We start from the raw sequence: 21,456 nt of genomic DNA, 5'->3' as shown, positions 1-21,456 counted from the left end.
AACTCCGCTCAGTTTGGGTTTGGGTGTTTTGTCCTTAGGGTGGACCAGCCTCTGTCTGAGAGTCTTGTTGGGTTTGAAATGTACTGGGATGTTGTGTTTGGAGAAAATCCTTCTGAGTTTCTCGGATACTCCAGCAACGTAAGGAATGACAATGTTCTTTCTTCTGTTCTTCTCCTGGTTCTGGGGAAAAAAAAAAAAAAAACACGTTAAATAAATGGTTATGTCATCAGGGCGACTTCACTGAGTCCTGTCATTTTCTCTGAGTCCACAAAGTAAAATGTGTGTCACTCACAGAAAGCATTCTTAGCACAGTGCAAAATTAGCTTTAAAGGAATAGTTCAACCATTTGAAGTGAGGTTCTGTGTGAAGGTTATAAACACTAATTATCTCACCTGTTGTAGACAGCTGTTTGAATGACCTCGGTTTGAAGAAATAGAGTTAGGAGAACTGAGCTATAGGAGCAAACAGCAGCCAAGAGCAAAGTTGGGTTTGCCACCTTAAAACACCTCCAATCATCAACATTTCAGATTGGTTTATGGAAACACTAATATTTAAATTTCTTGCATTGCCATACATTTACATTACTTGATTATTTCTGCATCATCATTATGATATTCCTGCTAGAAGTATCCCAGGCTGCACTGGGCATGCTACAGTTAGCTGCTGCCACTGCTGACGCTGCTTGAAAAAACACCATAAAATGTTTCAGAATTCTATTAAAGTAACTGTGTTTGGAGAAACTGTAACGGTATGAAGTAGCATTTGTGTAAAATCTGGGCGATTGGAGATCAGTTGTGTTTGGGTTAGTTGTTAGCTCGTCGGACCCGTCAGAACTAAACCCTGTTTCTCCAAACCAAGGCTGGTAGGATAACCTCCCCTCAGCAGCCCTTACAAATGGCCAAAATATTCTCTTAACAAATCGGCACAACCCGTCAGCTCCAACTGATCCTGCCATTTGTTTATGTAATTGATTCATAGCCTTCTTTTTCTTCTTCTTTTTTTGTCTCAGCACAGATTATTTAGACCTGTTGAACGGCAAACCATTAGAGCAAAAATGTACGCAGACAAGGCGTGTGTGTGTGTGTGGGGGGGGGGGTGCTCTGCACGGGATGAGAGTGAAGATGACAGAGAAATCTCAAACTCCCTTCATGCATCACTTGCTCTTGTACACGTGGATTTGACTGACAGCTCACTGCTCATACAGACTGTCCCCCTCTGCGGCTTCAGAGAATATTACTGCTCTATCAGTCGGAACCCACTGTGCCAACATTGGATTTAAACACCATTTGATTGTGTGTTTGTGTGCATGTGAGCATGTGTGTGTGTGTGTGTGTGTGTACGAGACACAAGGATAGACATAACATACTCATACAGCTGTAGAAATCAGTGAAGTTCAAGAAGTAAACTGTCAAGACAAGCTGCTAAAATGTAACCAGTAGAACTGCTGTAACAATTTGCTCTCATTTTATTTAGTTAGGTTACAATCAATGTTTTTGTGTGTGTGTTGAAATTACCTACATTTATTGACTAACTCATATTTAAATAAAATTGAAGTACAACCAATTTTTATACTTGTGCTTTCTCAAACATATACTTGTGATTTCACTATAACATTTTACTTAAATTAGGTCGGTTTAAATTTGTCATTTACACTTGTTATCCTTATGTTTGTTAATTGAAAAAACAGGTAGGGAAAACGAATGAATGGATGGTAACTAAAATGCCTAAACATCTAAATAAACTTCAGAATGTATTTTTAATTTTTTTTAATGCAAATTGATGAATAAAATATATTAAAAAACAAAATACATCAAAAATAGCATTTGCACTTTTAACAGCTTATTAAGATTTATGATGTCCAAGGGCGTCAGGGGTCAAGTCTGGCAGGATATTTCTTATCATTTTTGCTAAAATAACTGTAATGGGACACTCATGGAAGATAATATTTTATGAAAAAAACAAAAACAAACAATAAACCTTATTGATCCCAAATCTGTGATCAGTAAACTTAGAATAATGACAGTTCCTGACTTTAACTTAAAGGTGCTGATTGCAAACTATAAAATACAACATAAAAAAATATCCTGAACTATATCAAATGGTTCAGTTTAAAAGAGTTTACTCCAGTAGTTTTCCAGATATATTGAATGAAATTCTGAAATGCAGGTACGCACTCAGTGTAAACAAAGCAATCGGCCAGAATCCACCAAAAAACCATGTTGAAGCCAGAGTCACATGACTGGCCTACACAAGGCTGGCTGGAGTCTGTGTAGGTAAAAGAATAGACAGGTGTAGAATCTCAGAAAAGATGTTTAGGTGGAAATATAACAAGGAATCTGCTGCTAAAAACAAATGAAAAGAGTAAAACAAGTAAGACAACTGTCAGGAATAAACTTTAGCAATGAGTGGCTTTGATGTAGCTCAGATTTGACCATTTTTGAAAACTACATTTACTAGAAACTTGATTAAAGGTTAAATAGTCTTTATGGGTAATATTTAATACTGGCCAAATTCCAGTTTTTACTGTGTGTTCTGCCTGGTACAAATATTGCCCAAAGTTGTTGACCCATCAACACTAATCAGTCCTTTAAAGCAAATAAAGACAATATCCAAGACCAATTTAAAAAAGTCATTTTGAAAATGTTGCATTTTAAAATGGCGCTGTCTGCTTACTGTTTGTTTTGGTGTTTTTTTTTTCTTTGAAAGAGCAAAACAAAAATAAAATGTTCAGGGTGGGGGAATATCACAGTATTGTCACAGGTGTAATGTGCAGTTTTTAGTAGTGCACTCCTTCGCCCTCTCAGCTGCTTGAGTTCCCTCAGCAGCCCTTGTCACTGTTGCTAATGAGCGGTCTATGTTCAAACAGAATGTGGGCCGAGCATCTATACCAGCATCTATAAACAGCATCTATAAAGCCACCGCGGACACAGACGGAGCAGGGGATCTGTAATCACAACAAAAACAAAACACACTGTGTGTTTGTGCTGCAAATTTAGTGCTGTTGGAGTTTTTATTGTTAAATCATCATTCTGATCTTTCCAGTTTGATCATCTAAAACATACTGAAGCCAGTCCATAAATGCACAAATGCAACGTGCAACATGTTCATTTTAATGTTTAATATCTGCCAGCAAAAGGAACATACTGTTTTTGCCAGTGTGTGCAAATATATTAGTGTGCCTCTGTTACTAAACTATCTCATGAATTACTAAACAAATTTGCAAAATTACTGGATGTACTTGTACAACTGAATAATGTTTGGTGCCAGTACAATTCAAGATAGCCACCACAGCCAACAGATCTTAAAAAGCACAAAAATGTCTCTAACTCAGTCAGTTTTAAAGATATTGACCTAAAATCTTATATGGTAGTAGCTGAGCTTCATTTACAACACATCCTCTGTGCACTACACTTTGCACATCATGTTTTCCTAAAACCTTAGCATTAACTGTTGGAGGCAACCCTGTTAGACTGTTAGAAAAATATCTCAAGAAGCACTGAACAGATTTTATTGAAAATCTTACAAAATAATCTTTGGATGTGCATCTACAATTGATTAACTTTTGGAGTCAGTCCAACTGAAGATGGCCGCCATGGCTAATCGTCATTGGCCAACACTAAAATCTCCAACTCCAATTCAGTCAATTTTACAGATTTTGAGCTAAAACTTTATGTGGAAGTAGATGAGAGTTGTTTACAGCACATAGTCCAAGTGCTAACAGATCGTGCAGATATTGCAATGACCTGAAATATAACGTTGATTTTAAGTTTTGACCAGAACAGCTGAGTCAATAATCTGTCATTTCTCAGCAAAACAGCTAAAACTCTGGCATGAAAAGTGACAGGTGATATGCACTCATTTAAAAAAGCCAAGCCTTTAATTTTTTCTTTGCTTTACATAAAAGTGGGTGCAAAGTGAGTGAAAATGTTAACCTCTGTTAGCACCCAAAGACTATATATATATACTAGATAATATAATATAATATAATATAATATAATATAATATAATATAATATAATATAATATAATATAATATAATATAATATAATATAATATAATATAATATAATCACCTCTACTGATAAGAAAGTAGGAATCCATACACTTGAACTTTAAAATTATTTAACCCGAAAATTTAAATCATTTTAAATCTTTACTGTCTGATTGAGGTCAAGTTCAACCCATTTCATGAACGCCTGAGCAAAATTATGAGCCACAGACTGATTTAGAATGCATTAGCTGCCTGACGTTAATAATTGGGTGAATTTTCCAATATGGATGTGTCAGGAGAAAGGAGGGCTTATCAGGAAGGAAGCATTTGTTAGCTTTTTATAATATCTCACAAATTCATGGGCACAAGTAAATGAGAATGTCTCTGTCCTTGCACTTTCACTACAAGGGAATTAGCATTTCTCAAGTAACTCAAAGTACACAACAAAGACAGAAGAAAATAAAAAAAGACAGTCCCTGTGAAAGGTTATGACTTTGTAAATAAATTATAATGCACCTTGACAGTAATTTTAAACAGATGACCTCAGGAAAACTGTGTTTATGAATCTGGTGATTTGTTCATAATATCTTAATGTCAACAGCTAAGAAACGGAACATTTTCAGCCCTGTGGTGGTAGCAGCTGGTAGCCATGCCTTTAGACAAAGAAGGGAGTGGTCTGTTTTTCTTTTTGTGCAGGTTCATCTCCTTCTGGAGAGTCTTTGTGTCTGCTGCAGAGCATTTCCTTTATTTACTCAAGACATCATAAAAACATTAAAACTATAAGTGAAATTCAACCCCAATTCCAATAAAACGTTGGGACTTTGTGTAAAACCTAAATGAAAACAGAATGCAATGATTTGCCAATTTCATAAATTCAAATTGTATCCACAAAGGAACAGAAAACATTAAATGTTTAAACTAAAAAATTTAAAATTTTTAGAAAAAAGTCATTTGAATTTATTTTGGGACAGATCTGTGTTAACCACTGAGGAGCATCCCCTCTGGGGTGGTATTTGTTAATGCAATTAAAATGTAAAAGAGCATTTTCCAGATTAACAGCCATTATACTCAGATGTGATGAAAACTGTTCAATCTGTGTCACTCACAAACATTTCATTGTTTCTGTTTTGTTAGAACTGTTTTGTTCGTGCTGTTTCAAATCATAATGTTTTTACATTAACCTGAGCATACAGGGGCTTTAGAAATTATGTAGACCTCCTTCACTTTTTGCAATTTTGAGTTGATGAATCTGAAGCTGTAATTATTAAAATAATTAATCTACACCAAAGACTGTATATAGGTAGACTTCTCTGAAATCTGGAAGTTGAAGCCTGAATGAGACCAGCTTCCCTGTTGTCTTGTCCCAGTACAAGTTTAAAGTCACACCCCCTCTGGGTAGACAAATAGGACATTGCCTTTGTAAAAAAATAAAAATAAAATGAAAACACAGCTCAGATCATTTTCTTTTTTTGTTTGTTTTTCAGGTGTTGTCTTTTATTGATTCTTGTACCTTGTTGTTGTATGTTCAAATATTTATGTGTCTAACACGTTTAGCTGGAATTAGTTATTTCATGCTTAAAAGAAAGCTTGGATGACATCATGATGGTGTGTGGGAGAGTAGGTGGGACTTAAAGCCCCACATTGCTGGTGCAGATGATGGCTCCAAACATATGACACAAGAGCTTCTGTAGAGCGGTTCTTTCTGGTGAGGATGCTCAGTTTACCAGTGTATTATGTCTATGGTCCACATTCCACCCCATTATAACAATACCAAAGCGAAAACTGAATTTTATACTGAAAAGAGCTTCCTCTGCAGTGTGTCCAGCCTCATAGAGATAAAGTGAAGAGCTCCATCATCCGTCGGGAGCTCGCTGCTCCTCCTCATAGAAAGGAGTTGGCTGAGATGTGTGAGGCATCTGATCAGGATGCCTCCTGGGTGCCAGGAGTGCCCTTTGGAGGTTTTCCAGGCACATCCCAAAAGACGGAGACCTCAGGGTAGACCCAGAGCATGCAGGAGGGATAATATATCCTCTCTGACCTGGGAATACCAAGGGATCCCCTAGGAAGAGCTGGAGAGAGGCCGGCTGGCTGGCTGGCTGGCTGGCTGGATGGATGGATGGATGGATGGATGGATGGATGGATGGATGGATGGATGGATGGATGGATGGATGGATGGATGGATGGATGGATGGATGGATGGATGGATGGATGGATGGATGGATGGATGGATGGATGGATGGATGGAGGACAATGATTTGTGTTCATTCTTCGGCCTTTTTAAAGAAAATTAATAACATTTTTGAAAAAAAAGGACATTAGTTTTTTTAAATGGTTTCAAATATAAAAAACAGACATTATAGTAACCTATAACCCCCTGAAAAACAGAAAAAAGACAGAAACATAGCAAGAAGGGAAATAAGTTTAAAAGATATGGTTTGCCGTGATGTTTGGATGACCAGACTTGACAGACGTGGAACACAAGACATCTATCAGTAGACAGCGATAAAGCAAACATGGATGTGTGCTTTAGCTGTTACATTTCTTTTTGTCTGACTTGTTTGCTGAATTCTGCCTCTGCCAACTCTTTCACCAAGGAGAAATAATGATTGTCACAACAACAGAGAAAAACAGACTAACGTAGTACGACTTTTTTACCGGTTGCTGTACGTAAACGCTCAAATAAATTTAATCACTGGCAACCAAAAGCTTCTAAAGCATGGCTTGTTTCAGGCTTCTGTGTGTGTTCACAGGTTCATATGTTAAAGCTGAAAAGAAAAAATAAAGATGAAGAAATGAATATGATTAGCAGAGCTCACCACAAACGTAACACTGTTCCTTTGCTTGCTGATCTGCGGAGGAGCGTGTTGTTATTGGGAATAACTGAACCACATGATGTTTTTGTTTATCTGTTCAAATACACGCTTGCATGCGTGACAGTGATTACAGGCCGAACATGCAGCTGGAAGCCTGACGCTTCCCAACAGCTTTTAGGAGCAGATAATCAGCCGACGTGCTCGGGATAATTAGCGCTGATAATCTCACGGCAAATGAAGGGTGAGGCATCCATTTTGCTCGCAACTGTCAGAGCTCATGGGATTATCCGAAGCGCTTGATTTATCTAAATCTGGATGAAGCAACCAAAGCAAATCTGAATATTTGATGATCACAGATTAAGGGCCGATTATAAAAATTAATCAACGCACAGGAGACTAATGTATGACTTAGCAGTTCTTGATCTCAGAAAAATAATCTGCTGTATTTTTAAAATTATTTGGCTTTAGGATTGTGCAGAAATAATAAACTTGGAGTCTCCTGACAAAAAAACAACAACAAAAAAACCTGAATTGTCATCTTTATCTCCTTTTGAAAAACTCTTATCTTTTAGTATTTATATATGTGAAACATTAAGGTCTAAACTACTTTAGATATTTGTAAAGGATTTTTTTTCTCCTATTTATATTTGTTTCTTTATCCACACAATTCTAACAAAAAAGCAGAAATTCTATGCTGCGCCTATAGGAGGAGAGAGCGCCAACTTTATGAACTTATTTTCCCAAAGCTTGATTTCTTTTTTTATGATACCTTTTACCATTTTCTCTGTTATTACCCTTTGCAGCACGTGATAAAAGTTTAATGGTGACAGAAGTGGTTGTTTGAAGAGCTCTGTACAACAGATAAGATGTTTATTGTTCCTATCCTTTTCACAGAATATCAATTAAAGTCTAAACTATTGCTTTAAGACTTTAGCAGTGTTCCTTTTGATGCAGTTCTTCATTTCTAAAAGCATTTTGTTGAAACACAGTGTAAGAACAGGATGAAAGTGATTAATACAGGTTATCAGTGAAGTGGACGATTGGTTAAGAGGATGAAAGACAACAATAACATGTCTGATCTCACACTCTGTCACATAATCTGGAAAATATTTGATTACTGTGACTTATAAACAAGAAGAAAAAAGGACAGTGTGATTACTGCATGTATCCAGATGTAGCAACAAGTTAGAGATAGCAAAGACAGCATCAAAACAGAAATACACATGAAGTAGGGCCTCCATGGTTCAGGGTGGTGCTGGATGATGCTCAGTTGGGGGGGTTTGAAGAGCGGGTCAGAATACTGCCCTGCAACAACACAGTGTTACATTTAGACCTGTCTGCATCTGTTTATACAACCTGGCAGACAGTGGACAAATGTCTCAGTGAGCATCCTGGTGCTTTTCTGGGACAAATCGGGACAGCAGTCCTACCAGACACAGATCCTCCTTCAGCACAATTAAACGCACGCAAGCTTTATTTTGGCAGAGTTTCTGTTCAACAACACAAACATGTATGAAGGTCGTGTTTTCACCTGCTCCCATCCGCTGCCCGTTTATTTCCCACAACGACTTGCAGTTCAATATATATTACTGTGAGAGAATCCTGGTTAGAAACACTTGGTTAATAGTTGATTTGCTGTCTAATCTCCTGTGAACTGATCTGTGGGAAACTAATTAAATGTATTCTATAGTTGCAGACTTGTCTAAAGGAGGAGAAATGATCCAAACTTCGACAGAGGCCTCCTTTTCTTAATACTGTAAAAACCAACTGCTAGCTGGCTCACCAATAATGGAGGTGAATTTTTTATTTCATAATTAAACTAAAGACTCAGAGATTGACAGGTTCTGTAAAATCTATTGTACATCAAAAAAATAGTTTAAACAATTAACCGTTTCACATGGTTGGGCAGTCTTCCAATAGGAATCCCTTAAAGAGCCTTAAAGAGTGAAAACACTGATATTTACGTTATCTTCAGTACGTTGCAAAAGTATTTTACTTCAAAATACTGAAGTTAAATAAGGGAAAGATTTGGGTTTTTTTTTTTTTGGTTATTGAGGACAACTCTGTGTCAGGAGCAGATCTACCATCTAACATCTGTCATTGAGCTCCCACAGTGATGCATGGAGTTGGCAGCATCATACTGTGGGGATATTTTTCATCTGCATGAACTGGGAAATTGGATGGAGCAAAATATGGTCAAAATCTTGATGAAATTTTGTTTAAATCTTCCAGAGATTTGAGACTGCGACTGAGGTTCACCTTCCAGCAGGACAATGAGCCTAAACACTGCTGAAGCAACACTTCAGTAGTTTAAGGAGAATCAGATAAAGGTCCTGGAGTGGTCCAGTCAAAGCCCAAATCTCTGTCCAACTGAGAGTGTCTGGTTTGATTTAAAGATTGTTGAACACAAGAAGGAGCTGAAGCAGTTTGGTCCTGAATAACAGACAAAATAATCTAGAGGTTAGATGTTCAAAGTTCATGGAGATTACCCTAAAAAGACTTGCTGACCAATCCTTTACACAACAGTAGTTCTTAGATCTAGTTTCTTGATGTTTGAAGACTTTTCATCTCCAGACAGGATACCTTTGACATTCTTGAATCCCCATTGAAACATGGTGACAGTTTTATTTTCTTGTCAATAAGCACCCTTTATTCAAAGAAACTAGGTTACTTTCTGATAATAACATATCATAAAACCTAGTGTTTTAGCTTTTTCTTTTTATTTTCCATTATTTAAACTTGTACATTTTTTGGCCTCACTCCCTTTGTTGCATGATTCACAACCTCCCAAACTCCACAGACATGACTTAATTTGGTTATATGTATGGGTCACAGAACATAAAACCCTTACCTCTGGATTGTAACTGAAAACCGAGCCAGGAGTTAATTACTAATCACCTCCAGCTTTGAAACTCTTTATTCCTCCAACTTTTTATTGTAATTAAAAAATGTCTCTTTGGAGGGCAAGGGAGAAAAACTGCTGAAAAGAAGGATGAAGGAAAAATGGCCCAGACCAATCCAGGGATGACAAGAATCAATGGAGAAATGGAGAATAGACATGAGCAGGGAACATAACAATAAGGGGGATTGATTTATTTGTAATGAGTGATGGAAATGGCTTGGTGGAGTGATTTGTAGCAGTCACATCTGGGCTGATTGTAGGCTGTTTTGGCAGAGGTTGAATGGAGTATTGTGATGCTGACTGACAGCCCAGGTCGGCACGAGGGAGTCGAATTTGCATTTTCATTACGTTGAAGATTGACTCCCTTTTTTTTTTTGCGTGTGTGTGTCTGTGTGTGTGTGATTTGAGTCAAACACACACATTTGCGCCTGGTGTGTGAGCGACAACAGCGCAGTGGTTCTGTTTGAGCTTATGTCAGATTCTCAAAGAGAATATAAAACTTCATCTGACTCGCATTAATTATCAGAATTCCCAAACTCAGATTTCAGACCTGTGAAGTTTGTTAGTGATTTCTCTCTCCCAAATAGTTGAAAACTATTCACTTTAAATAGAAGGTGGGTCTGCTGGAAGAGTCCGATTCTAGAAATTGATGCGATTTGGTGCATCCTGGTACATTTTGAATGTTATACCACAGTGCAATAAAAATGCAATTAAAAGCAATTTACAGGATACTGTTTCATTGTTTTTCTCATAACTGGAACTGTCAAAATAAAACTGGTGATGAGGGTACATGGATGAGGTAGAGCTGATCTATTATGCCAAAAACAATCACAATTTTTTTTATCAATATTGTAATTATGAATACTGAAAATGTTATGAAGTTTCATGGCAAACCCAGAACACAGACTCCTTTTGTATTAAAATAAAAAAATAATTTAATAACAAAAAAGAAAAAGAAAACAAAGGGCTGACGAGGCAACAAAAAGGCGGTGGGATAAATGAGGAGCGAAGAAACATGGAACTTGAACGTGGTGTGGAAAACACTACAGGAGCATGGACATCAAATACCAGAAGGAAAGGAGAGGAATGACACAGCGAGGCACAAATGAAAAGGAACCAGTTTTAAAGAAACACAGCATGAGTAGGAAATGGGTTACATCTGAGACATAATGAGGAACAGGTGAAGTGGGTGTGAAAGGCATACCGGAGAATTACAGTGCTGAGGCCAGGTGAAAAGTGACACAGGAAATACACGAGAAAACAGAAACAAAACAGAATCACAAAGACTATCAGAAAACAAAACTACACAAGAATTTAATAACTGACAGAATAAACAAGAAGTAGAACAGAATTATAAAAACACAAAACAACGATGAACCTAATGCAAAATAAACTCAAAAATTTGTGAATGCTGATTCAGCATTCACAGAATTATTTCCATTTCCCTAATGGACAATGACACAGACAATGACATGAAATCATTAAGAAAGTAGAAGGTGGCGTTTGGGGTAGTGGTAGGTATCTCTGCCTTTCTCCGCCTGAATCAGATAACACTAAGTCTGTGCAAATTACACAAAGATTATACACACAGTAGAATTACTGCAGAACACCACAGGATAAAGGGCTAAAGGGGTCACTGAGGGCCCTCAATACTGACACAGATCAGCAGTCCAGTTCTGTGGCGGCAGGCCAAGGAGGCAAATAACAAAAAAAGGACCATCCCCATAAAGCTTCTACCCAAAATCTACAGGACTTGATCCACACATCCTGATCCAAATGAAAGTCTCTCTCTGGCTTTCTCTCTCTCACACACATACACATTCTCACACACACATTGGGCAGCCAACAGCCTGTGCAGTCATATTCTGTGCTTTGAGACTTAACTATGGAGGCTACAGAAGTTAAAATTAGACTCTGTGCAGTCATGAATACATGCACACGAGGCAGAGGATCGCTCCTCATCTCTTCATTCTGCTTTCTAATTACTGCTAGGAAGAAAATAAAACAGTATACCTGTACTAAAAAGATAGCTAATTATGTCCAAATCTCTGTTTTGCCAACACAAGGAGCTAATTATTCTTTTTGACACTGATTTTAAGTTTGTGTGGTTTGTGCTAGAAGCCTCTCCTAATTAAATGCTAATTTTAAATGTTGACAATTTTCTTGGAGACCAAGAAGTAAAATGACTTATTCTTATTCTTGTCCTAAGAACTCATTCACACAACTAATATTAAAATGCAAAACCAGCTTCAAGCTGAGCATCATCACCCACCAGCTGTGTTTGTCTCAAATAATTTTGTATATGTGGGAGAGGAAACCCCTTCAACCAGGTTTCAGATTCTCAGACTAACAGGAGCTCTTCCAAGAGCATCCCTGGCTTGAGAAGTCAAGATTTGTAGCTTTAAACCCTTTGAAGGACTCACTGTTGACAACAAACACCATAATATGGTTTATAAAAATCTTTATTGTTACTGGTCAGAAGTAATGCTGTGTTCACTGTCTGCCACAGCTCTGTAAAAGAGGTTGTTTGTTGTGAAAATCCAGTAATTGTTTTGGGGATATGTTTGTTTGGGGGTTTTTTTTATATGTTTTTCCTTTACAAGTAGGAGGGGGGAAGTCCGGTCCAAGAGCCTGACGAGGAGAGTAAAGAAAGGTGAATAGAACAGCCGGGAGGATGGTGGAGAGTAAGCAGGCAGGTAAATTTTGGAGTATTTCAGCTGTAGACTTTCACAGACAGGAGGTAAATAGGTTGGTTTTAATTCATGAGATGATATTTAATAACGTCAGCAAGGGAGAGACCACAACATGGTCAAAACAAGGAAGTCTGCAATGAAATGGCCAAATACATTCCTGATGCTGGCTTAGAGGGTGATGTGATGTGATGTGATGTGATGTGATGTGATGTGATGTGATGTGAATTATGTTCATTTACTTTTCAAACTTCAAGCAGCATGCATAATCAATTAACAGTTTCAACTTACTGTAAAAACAGATGTTTTTTTAGCTCATCGTGGTTTTTTTGAATTAAATTTTCTATTTTCAACAAAGGTTAAGAAATAAAAAGTAACCCTAAACAGCTTTTTTTTTTTTCAAAACAAGAACAACGGAAGGAGTTTTGAGTAATTTCTATCCAAGTGCTATCGCATTGTGCTTACAGGATAAGTTGTGCATGACTTTCAGCTATTATCACACCAAATTTTAGCTCAATATTTGTCAAATTGACTGCATTATAGCCATTTCTCTGTTTCCTAAAGTCACTTGGCTGTGATTGCCACTCTGAGTTGGATTGATTCCAAACGTTAATCAATTGTAGACGCACATTCAATAAAATTCATCCAGTGGTTTATTTTCCACAACAAACAAACGCAGAGATGGGGGAAAATCAGTGTTGATGACAAGCAATATCTCTTTTTAAAACTGTTGGAGTGAACTTTGATTGTCTGTTTACTTTCAGAGTCAAGCTTGTTCCAGATATCCACCACAACTAACTGACCTTAGCCAACACTTAAATGGCTACACCTCAGTCAATTTTACAGGTATTGAGAAAATGTTTGTGGTAGTAGCTGAGAGTGATCCTACACTACAGAGCACTAACAGACCTCACAATATTGCACAAGATCATTCAAATTATTTAAAAGGTTTGATCAAACCGCTTTTAATTTCATAATTTCTCATCATAAGATGATCTTAGTCTAAAATTTTGGCTTAAATGTGGTGAATGACAAGCATTTCTTCAAGGTATGTTAGGTCTTTATTAAAAAAAAAAGTCATTGGTTTTAATGAAGACTACATGCAAATTTCTGATAGCTGGGAGTGATGGTCAAAACGTGGGAAAGCGAAACCATAAGTTTGCACCCCTGTTTCAAATAAAATGGGGATGCAGCTGCTCCACTTGCACTATTGATGCAGTCATGAATTTTGAGTGTAATTTGGTATTCTGCTGGTGGTGGTGGTGGAAAACCCTGCTAGTGAGAATTAATGAAATAACTGGAATGAACGAAGGAGTCTGGAGAAAAAAACTCCAAACTGTGCATGGAGGCGAACGAGCAGTCAAATACTTTTGGAGCTCACTTCGGATAAACTTCTTATCTCTATGTGAGCTGATTCCCCGGATAACTTTTTCAGCCAACACCCCGTGCTATTTACCACACAACTGTATCCATCAGTGTCCCCAGTTTCTCCCAAGTCTCATTAAATTGGGGCTCAGTAGCGACTGTATCCAAACACCCTTCCCCTTTCTTTGTGCTACTCTCATTCTTGACAGAAACAAGGGGAGAATGGAGTTTGGCTCCTCAGCTGTAATATCTCAACGGCCTCGGAGTAAAGCGACAACATATTTGGCACATTACTGACTTTTTTTTCCATCCGCTGGTCTAAAGTTACTGCAGCCACTGCCTTCAGGTTGCAGTTGTGGAAAAGAGGCATGATTGATTCTGTCCTCCTTCCACCATGCAGCAATAAAAAGACAGACCAAGGCAAAAATCAATAGAGGCTTATGAAGGTTCCTCTTGTGCTGTGAATATAATGTTCTGAGTACTCCGAGTTTAACAAAGTGAGGCGAGTGCAGAGCATAAGGGGAGGAACTGAGAGCTTGATAAGTGATCCTCCTTTTTCAATGTGATCAACACAATTGTTGAAGCTCCATTTTTATGAGATTTTTTCTTTTCCAGTCATGGGGCTCAGATGGACAACTCAAAAGGTGTGCCAGAAAAACACCATCAGCTGAGATGAATGGGAGAAAGTCCATAGGAAATCTTCAGCAGGTACACAGCACTGTGTACCTGTGTCTAATTGTCCACACGGGCGAGGACAGAAAGCACTGACGTGTCAAACCCCGGCGTGCTTAGTGAGAGGTTGGAGAGCCAGAGTGATTAAAGCAATGAATCACTATTGAGGCGGTCTCAGCCCCCCACCCTCTGCGTCATCTCACACGCAAGCTGCCAATGGGAGACCAACAAACTATCAGCCACAAAAATCCTTTACTGGAAACAGAAGACAGAGATTGGTGTACACATGTCTAAAGGAGATAAACAGAGACATTTTGACGTGGATGCGCTTTTCTAGACGTGCTGTGTGTACGGTGTCGTACAAATGTGTCCAATTTCATTCTCATTCCTCGCTAGCTGAAGACTCATAAATCTAGATGGTAGATGCGTGCCGAGAGCCACGGGTGCTTTGTAACGCTTTAAGCAAATGAATATATGTGAGGTTTCACAGGTGGAGTAGAGAGAAGCCATGCTGCCTAACTAAACACTGAATCTTGTGCTAAATATAAACCAATATGATTATAATGCTGCTGCAGTTTGAAGGTAAAACAACTGTTTTGGTCTTTAAAATTAAAGCATCTAAATAATGTTTTTGCCCCTGCTTGTGTGTGTGTGTGAGCATGTTTGACTGTTGTGTTAGCAAAATATATTATCAACCACTGGTCATATTTTAATGAAGCTCTTAGAAACTAATCATTGGATGGACAGCTACAGCTTATTTATTTTTAGTCAGTCCCCTTCAGTACGGCCACCACAACTCAGTGACCTTAGCAAACACAAAAATGGCTGAAATTCAGCTAATTTTACAGATGCTGAGATAAAGTTTGGTGTGGTAGTAACTGAGAGTCACCCCCAACAAATATATTTAGCACAACACATTATGCAACATTATTGCATCAAATTCTGGAAACTATTAAAGTAAACACTATTTGACTGTTAGCAAAAATATCTCATAACTCATAGAATGGATTTCGAAGATTCTCCCAGAAAGTAATTATTGGTTGTACAAATACAACTGATTAGCTTTTGTAGTCAACAGAATTTAAAATGATCACCACAGCAAATCAACCTCAGCCTACAAAAAATGGCTACAACTACAGATATTGAGCTGAAATTTGGTGTGGTAGTAGCTGAGAGTCATTCAAAACATACCCCGAGCAAAAACAGATCATGCAAGATTATGCAAAATAATGCATAATGTAATTTTAAAGGTTTGACCAAAATTGCTGTAATATTAGCTATAGCTATATATTGGAGCCAGCTCTGCTTGTCTGTTAGCAAAATATCTGATGAACCAGTGGAAGTATTTCATTGAAACTTTCAGAAAGTAATCATTGAATGTACATTTACATCTGGTTGACATTTGGAGGCACCTCAAATTAAAATAGCTGCCACAACTTATTGACTTTAGTCGACACAAAAATAGCTATAACTTAGTCAAATTATAATTACATTAATATAATTTTAAGTTTATATCCTAAGTGCCACTTAAAGATTTGGAATAAAGTTCTTGTTTACCCTAAATTTTAATTTTAATGGTGATTCTGTAGTTTCTTTCTGAGAGGATACTCCTTGATTTACTCCTTGTTCTTAAAGTAAATAGAAATTCAGAGAAATGTCAGGACTGAGAACAATTTTTCCTGCATTTAACATAGTTTTAGAGGAGTCTGTCCATAATTCTACAGTTAAGTTGAACCCACCACTTAATAGCTTAAATAAAATCTTTCTAAGTTTTACATCAAGTTTTTAACTCAGAAAAAAAGTCTCCACAGTCTAACCTATTAAAGCACTATTTGTTATATTATAATGTGGTGGTGCAGATATAAACCTTGAAAATGAGACAGAAGGATTTACCAGCTGTGAATTTATTTACTGTAAAAATGTTCAACACCAGTGATTAGAAAATGTGTATGAAACTGTATGATTAGCAGGTCATCTGACTATGGTGGCCGAAAGATGCAAACGGTTTAATGTACCACAAACACATGAATGATGCACACTCCAAAACACACAAACACACAAAAAGAGTTCTTTTTTCAATAGCTTCCAAGTCTTGAGACGAAGTGATGAAAAATTAATATTGCATTGTTTCATTAGGTGGATGTGTCTTTATTAGTCCAGTGTAATGAAAGATTTTTCATCACCTCGTTTTCATAAAATAATTAATTAAACATATAAAATGCATTAAAAATTAGATACAATTAGGTGTGTCTTATTTGTCCAGTTGGATTAAACAATTCAACATTAACTCTTGGTAAGAGATTTCACATGACAGGTGAAGGAGGTTATTTAATTTTTGTTTTTCAAGTGTCATTGGTTTGGTAATTAGTTGATGGTCCCTACTGTAGTTATTAGGAGGAAGACAAGGTGGTGAGCTGACCCACATCTCACTGCCAGAACCGGGTCAAACGGCAGGAAGATATCACTGAATCCAACCTCGAGTCCGCCTGGTGGTCTGGTGCTCTTCAGTTTTGTGGACTGAGTTTGCAGCTTTTCTTTCTTGCTGGTGTTTTTGGTGTTAGCAGCATATTTCGTTTTGCTTATGTCTATTTTGTGTTATTGGACCATTTTTCTTCTGCTGCATTTTTTCTTTTGCATTTGTGTGTTTTGGAGCTTGCATCATTTATGTGTTTGTGGCGTGTTTAGCCGTTTGCTGTGCATTTGCACCTGTAGGCCACCATATCTGACAACGATATTACAGTGAGATCTTTTCAATCAAATGAATGACAGTCAGGTGTGTGTGGCTGCTCAGTTTTGGGTTTTTTGAGGACATGGAAACTCAGTAAATCCATCAATGTCTTTCATTCCACAGCTCTGTTCACATTATTTATCTTCTCCTAGCAAGACATCAGTGCCAGTACTTAGCCAAATAAAACTGTGACTTGTGATTTTGACAATATGCCAGAAAAATAAAGATGCTCCTCAGCAAACGTGACAATTAAATTGGAAAGCAACAACAACAACATGGTCATCAAGCAGTTATTTTTAATACACTTTTGGTTTTGCTCTGATTTTTCATGAGCTGAACTCTTGTGCCAAATTCTCTGAAAACCCTTTGGAGATGGCTTATGGTACAAAGATGCACATTGAATTCACAGACAACATTCCTGCAGTCAGCATGCCAATTGCATGCTCCCTCAAAACTTGAGACATCTGTTGCATTGTGCTGTGTGATAAAACTGGCCTTTTAGTGTGGCCAGCCTATGGCACACCTGTGCAATAATCATGCTTTCGAATCAGCATCTTGATATGCCACACCTGTGGGGGGGATGAGTTATCTCGACAAAGGAGAAGTACTCAGTGACCTATTGTGCACATAGAAAAAGTTTTAGATTTTTGAGTTCAGCTCATGTAAAATGGAAGCAAAAGCACAAGCATTTATATCTTTGTTCTGTACCATACAAACTAACAGCAGATTAAAGAACAAGATATAGTTTATAAATGCTGTGCCTGCATTTGTCATCTTTTCACATTCTTTACTTAAATAACTCATAATAATTTGCACAATCTAATACAAATTTGATCAAATAGAAGGCTCATTTTCTAAGCTAAAGTCCAAAAGAGTGGGTTAAATGAAAACTATGATTTGGTTGACTCTGAGTTTAGAGAAACTCTGAGTTTTTTGTTCAAGGAAGACAGGAAAGTGAAACTCTGAGTCTGTCACCATGGCAACAGGCTCTGTGAAGGAAACGTGCTCGCTGGCAGGTTTCTTATAAGAAACTCTGTCTGTGTTTGAAACATTCACCCGTTCACTATATCATGGTAGACTATATAGGTGATAGGGACAGCGCTGCATTTCAAACACTACTTGAATGCAGCATAATAATTATTCTCTGAGTATTCAGGATCAGATGCAGCATAAATAAACGTCATAATTGCACTAGTTACATTAGATTTGTCTAGATCAGTGATTCCTGACCAATCAAGGAACACTATCCTGTTTCTCTGCTTTTCAGCAGGACTTCAAGTTCTGCAGAAGCCTGTTAATCAGTCAGACATTCAAATCAGGTGAGTCAAAGCAGGGAAACTACTAAAACATGCAGGATAATGTTCCTTGAGGACCAGGGTTGGGAACCATCGGTCTAGATTATGAAAGGCATTTTACATTTTTTAAGTCTAAAAATCACACCAATGAGGTGTGGCTGTTAGCATCAACCTCAATTAGCCTGCTGTATCAGCTCAAGCAGCAATACATTATAGTCTATGTCCACCAATGTGGTGTACAACTTCTGTACACTACTTTATTGGACCATGTGACAAGTTTCCAGGGCACTATAGTGGATGAAAAAATACAGTTAAAACTTTGATCAGCACTACAAAATGGCTGACTTACAATATAGTGCACTATGGAGTGACTGAGTGAATTTGGACCCAGCCCCTGAGTTTCTACCAGTCCTTTTGTACCTGAAGCCAACTGTCCAACATGGGTTGTCCAGTTTTAATCAGTTCAATTGATAGTGAAGTCAGTGCCTGACTTTGGTAAAGGATTTTCTGACCTAGACTAGAATTGCATTTCTGGATAAATCAGTTCAGCTCTGTGTTTAATCTTAAAGATGGACACCTACACCAAGCTGCTTGACATCTTGATGATGATTTTTGTTTTTACAAAGAGCAGAAACACTTCAGTGTAGACGTTAAAGTATTGTGATTACCTGTATCTCTTTATAGGAGAAAACTGAATACATCCTCCAGCAGTCTTTGTTATGAGAATTTAGCATGACAAATTCTTGCTTTGAAAGGTGAGTATTGTCTCAAAATTAAGACAAATCTGTAAAAGCAAAGAATGAGTAAACATTATTCAGAAAATAAATAAGTAAATTAAAAGATGGAGGTGTAGATCTGTGAAAACTGTAAATGTGGAAATGTTTAAAAGATAAATTATAAATAATAAAACAAACATTTTAATTGATTTCTTGTCCTCATTTGTGGTCAGATGTATCAAACTTTGTTTATGAATTTAATATAAAAAAATGATATTTTTTTAAAAAAATGTTGTAAATTTTCTTATTCTTTACTGCTTGATATGTTTTCTGCTGATGCTGTTTTTTCTGAGCTTAAAGAAAATCTGGTTTATGGCCACGATGCTGCTGGCAGGCACAACCTGTCCTTGGCTTGACTTCTTAAACATCAACAGTGAGCATGTGATCATTATAACTATAATGATTATGGTTATTGCTGTTGAATGGCTTTTTAGACATGAGGAAGAAGGTGTCTACATTAAATATTTATAACTATTAAATAATTTCAGCAGAAAGATAAGATGGGTCAGGGCAAACTTTGGGTCATTTTGTTGCCTGCTTCTTATAAGTTAGGCATCCGGCCTAGAGCGACTGCTGTCCAAAGATTTAGTTTTATGCAATTTTCTGATAACTTGGTCTATAATTGTGGTCAGAGGTTTATCATATATCATCATGTCATATCATAATTTGGGTTGGTAACCATTTATTTGCATATTTCCTTTAAAAGGTGGAATTATTATACAACATGCAACTTCAATGATCTTTAAAAATAAAAATTGGATGTACAACTTTGAATTTATTGTGGAATTTCTCTAATCCGCACAGGGTCAAACTTAAACAAAATGCTCAAATATAAACACATACACAATAGTGTTTGATTAAATGTCCCAATGCAAACTCCATCTCGACCACAGACTTTTTGTGTCCGTCAAGAAGCTTCTGACACAATTCTGCCTGGATGTTTGACCACTCTTCTTGGCAGAACTGTTCAAATCTCTTTAAATCGATTGGTGCTCATGATAGGGACTAAATGTTTGAACAAAGTCCACAAATTTTCTATGGAGTTGAGGTCAGGGCTTTGGAAATCCAGGAGTCTTATGTTAGCCTGTTTTATCAAATCAGAAACCAGTTTTGATGTGTGTTTGAGACCATTGTCACATTGGAATGCCCAACTGTGTCCAAATTCTAACCATTATTTTATACACTTTGTGCGATGCACCACCACCACAGCATGGTGCTGTCACCACCATGCTTGACATCTGGTACAAGATTCCTAAGTTTGAAACTCTCCCCTTGACTTCTCCAAACATCTTTCCATTTTGGTTAAATAATTCAGTCTTTGTCTCAACTGACCAAACAGCTTTTCACCAGAAGGCATTTGGTTTGTCCATGTGGGCAGATGCAATTTTCAATCAAGCTTAAAGTTGTCACTTTTTTTTTTCTTTTTTTGAGAGGTGGGTGCAATCGTTCTTGGTTGTAAACCTTTCAGTCCATGAAGATGTAAAACTGGCTTTACCGTGCAGAGACACTGGTGTTCCAGCAGTTTCCATTTAATGGCGGGTTTGAGCTTTGATGGTTCCTGGGTTGCTCTTGAACATCCCAACTAATATACAGTGGCTATAAAAAGTATTCAGCCACTTGGATGTTTTATGCTTTTATTACTGTCGTAAATCAATCATGGTCAATAGAAATTGGCATTTTTAACAAAACCATTTTTCAAAAAAACTTCAATTTTAAAGTGAATTCAAATTCTAAAGAGTAATACAAATTGTTTTGTAAAATAAGTGACTGCATAAATATTAATCTCCTTTAAAGTGACTGCCCTATTTCAACTCAAAGAAAAGATTATTAGAAAGTACAAATTAGAGGATGGATACAGAAGGATTTCTGAGGCCCTAAACATCCCCAGGAGTTCTGTTAAATCCATCATCAAGACATGGATAAATATGGGATATCTGTAAATCTTCCAAGAGTAGGCCATCCTCACAAACTGAGTGACTGTGAAGAAGGGGAACAATGAGAGAGGCTTCTTCTTAGGTTCTTCACCAGTCTGAGCTTCATGGGGAGAGTGGCAAAGAGAAAACTACTGTTGAAGAAAACTCATAATAAACCTAGACTAGAGTTTGCCAAAAGGCATGTTGAAGACTCCATGGTCAAGTGCTTCTTGGCAGCTGACCCTGGAAGGCTTGTAAAGATAGAAGATAAAATGAATGCAGCAACATATAGGGAAGTCTTAAAGGACAATCT

This window comes from Kryptolebias marmoratus, linkage group LG3, assembly GCF_001649575.2.
Source record: "Kryptolebias marmoratus isolate JLee-2015 linkage group LG3, ASM164957v2, whole genome shotgun sequence".
In the NCBI taxonomy this organism is placed as follows: domain Eukaryota; kingdom Metazoa; phylum Chordata; class Actinopteri; order Cyprinodontiformes; family Rivulidae; genus Kryptolebias; species Kryptolebias marmoratus.
Note: the sequence above shows the minus strand (reverse complement) of the source record.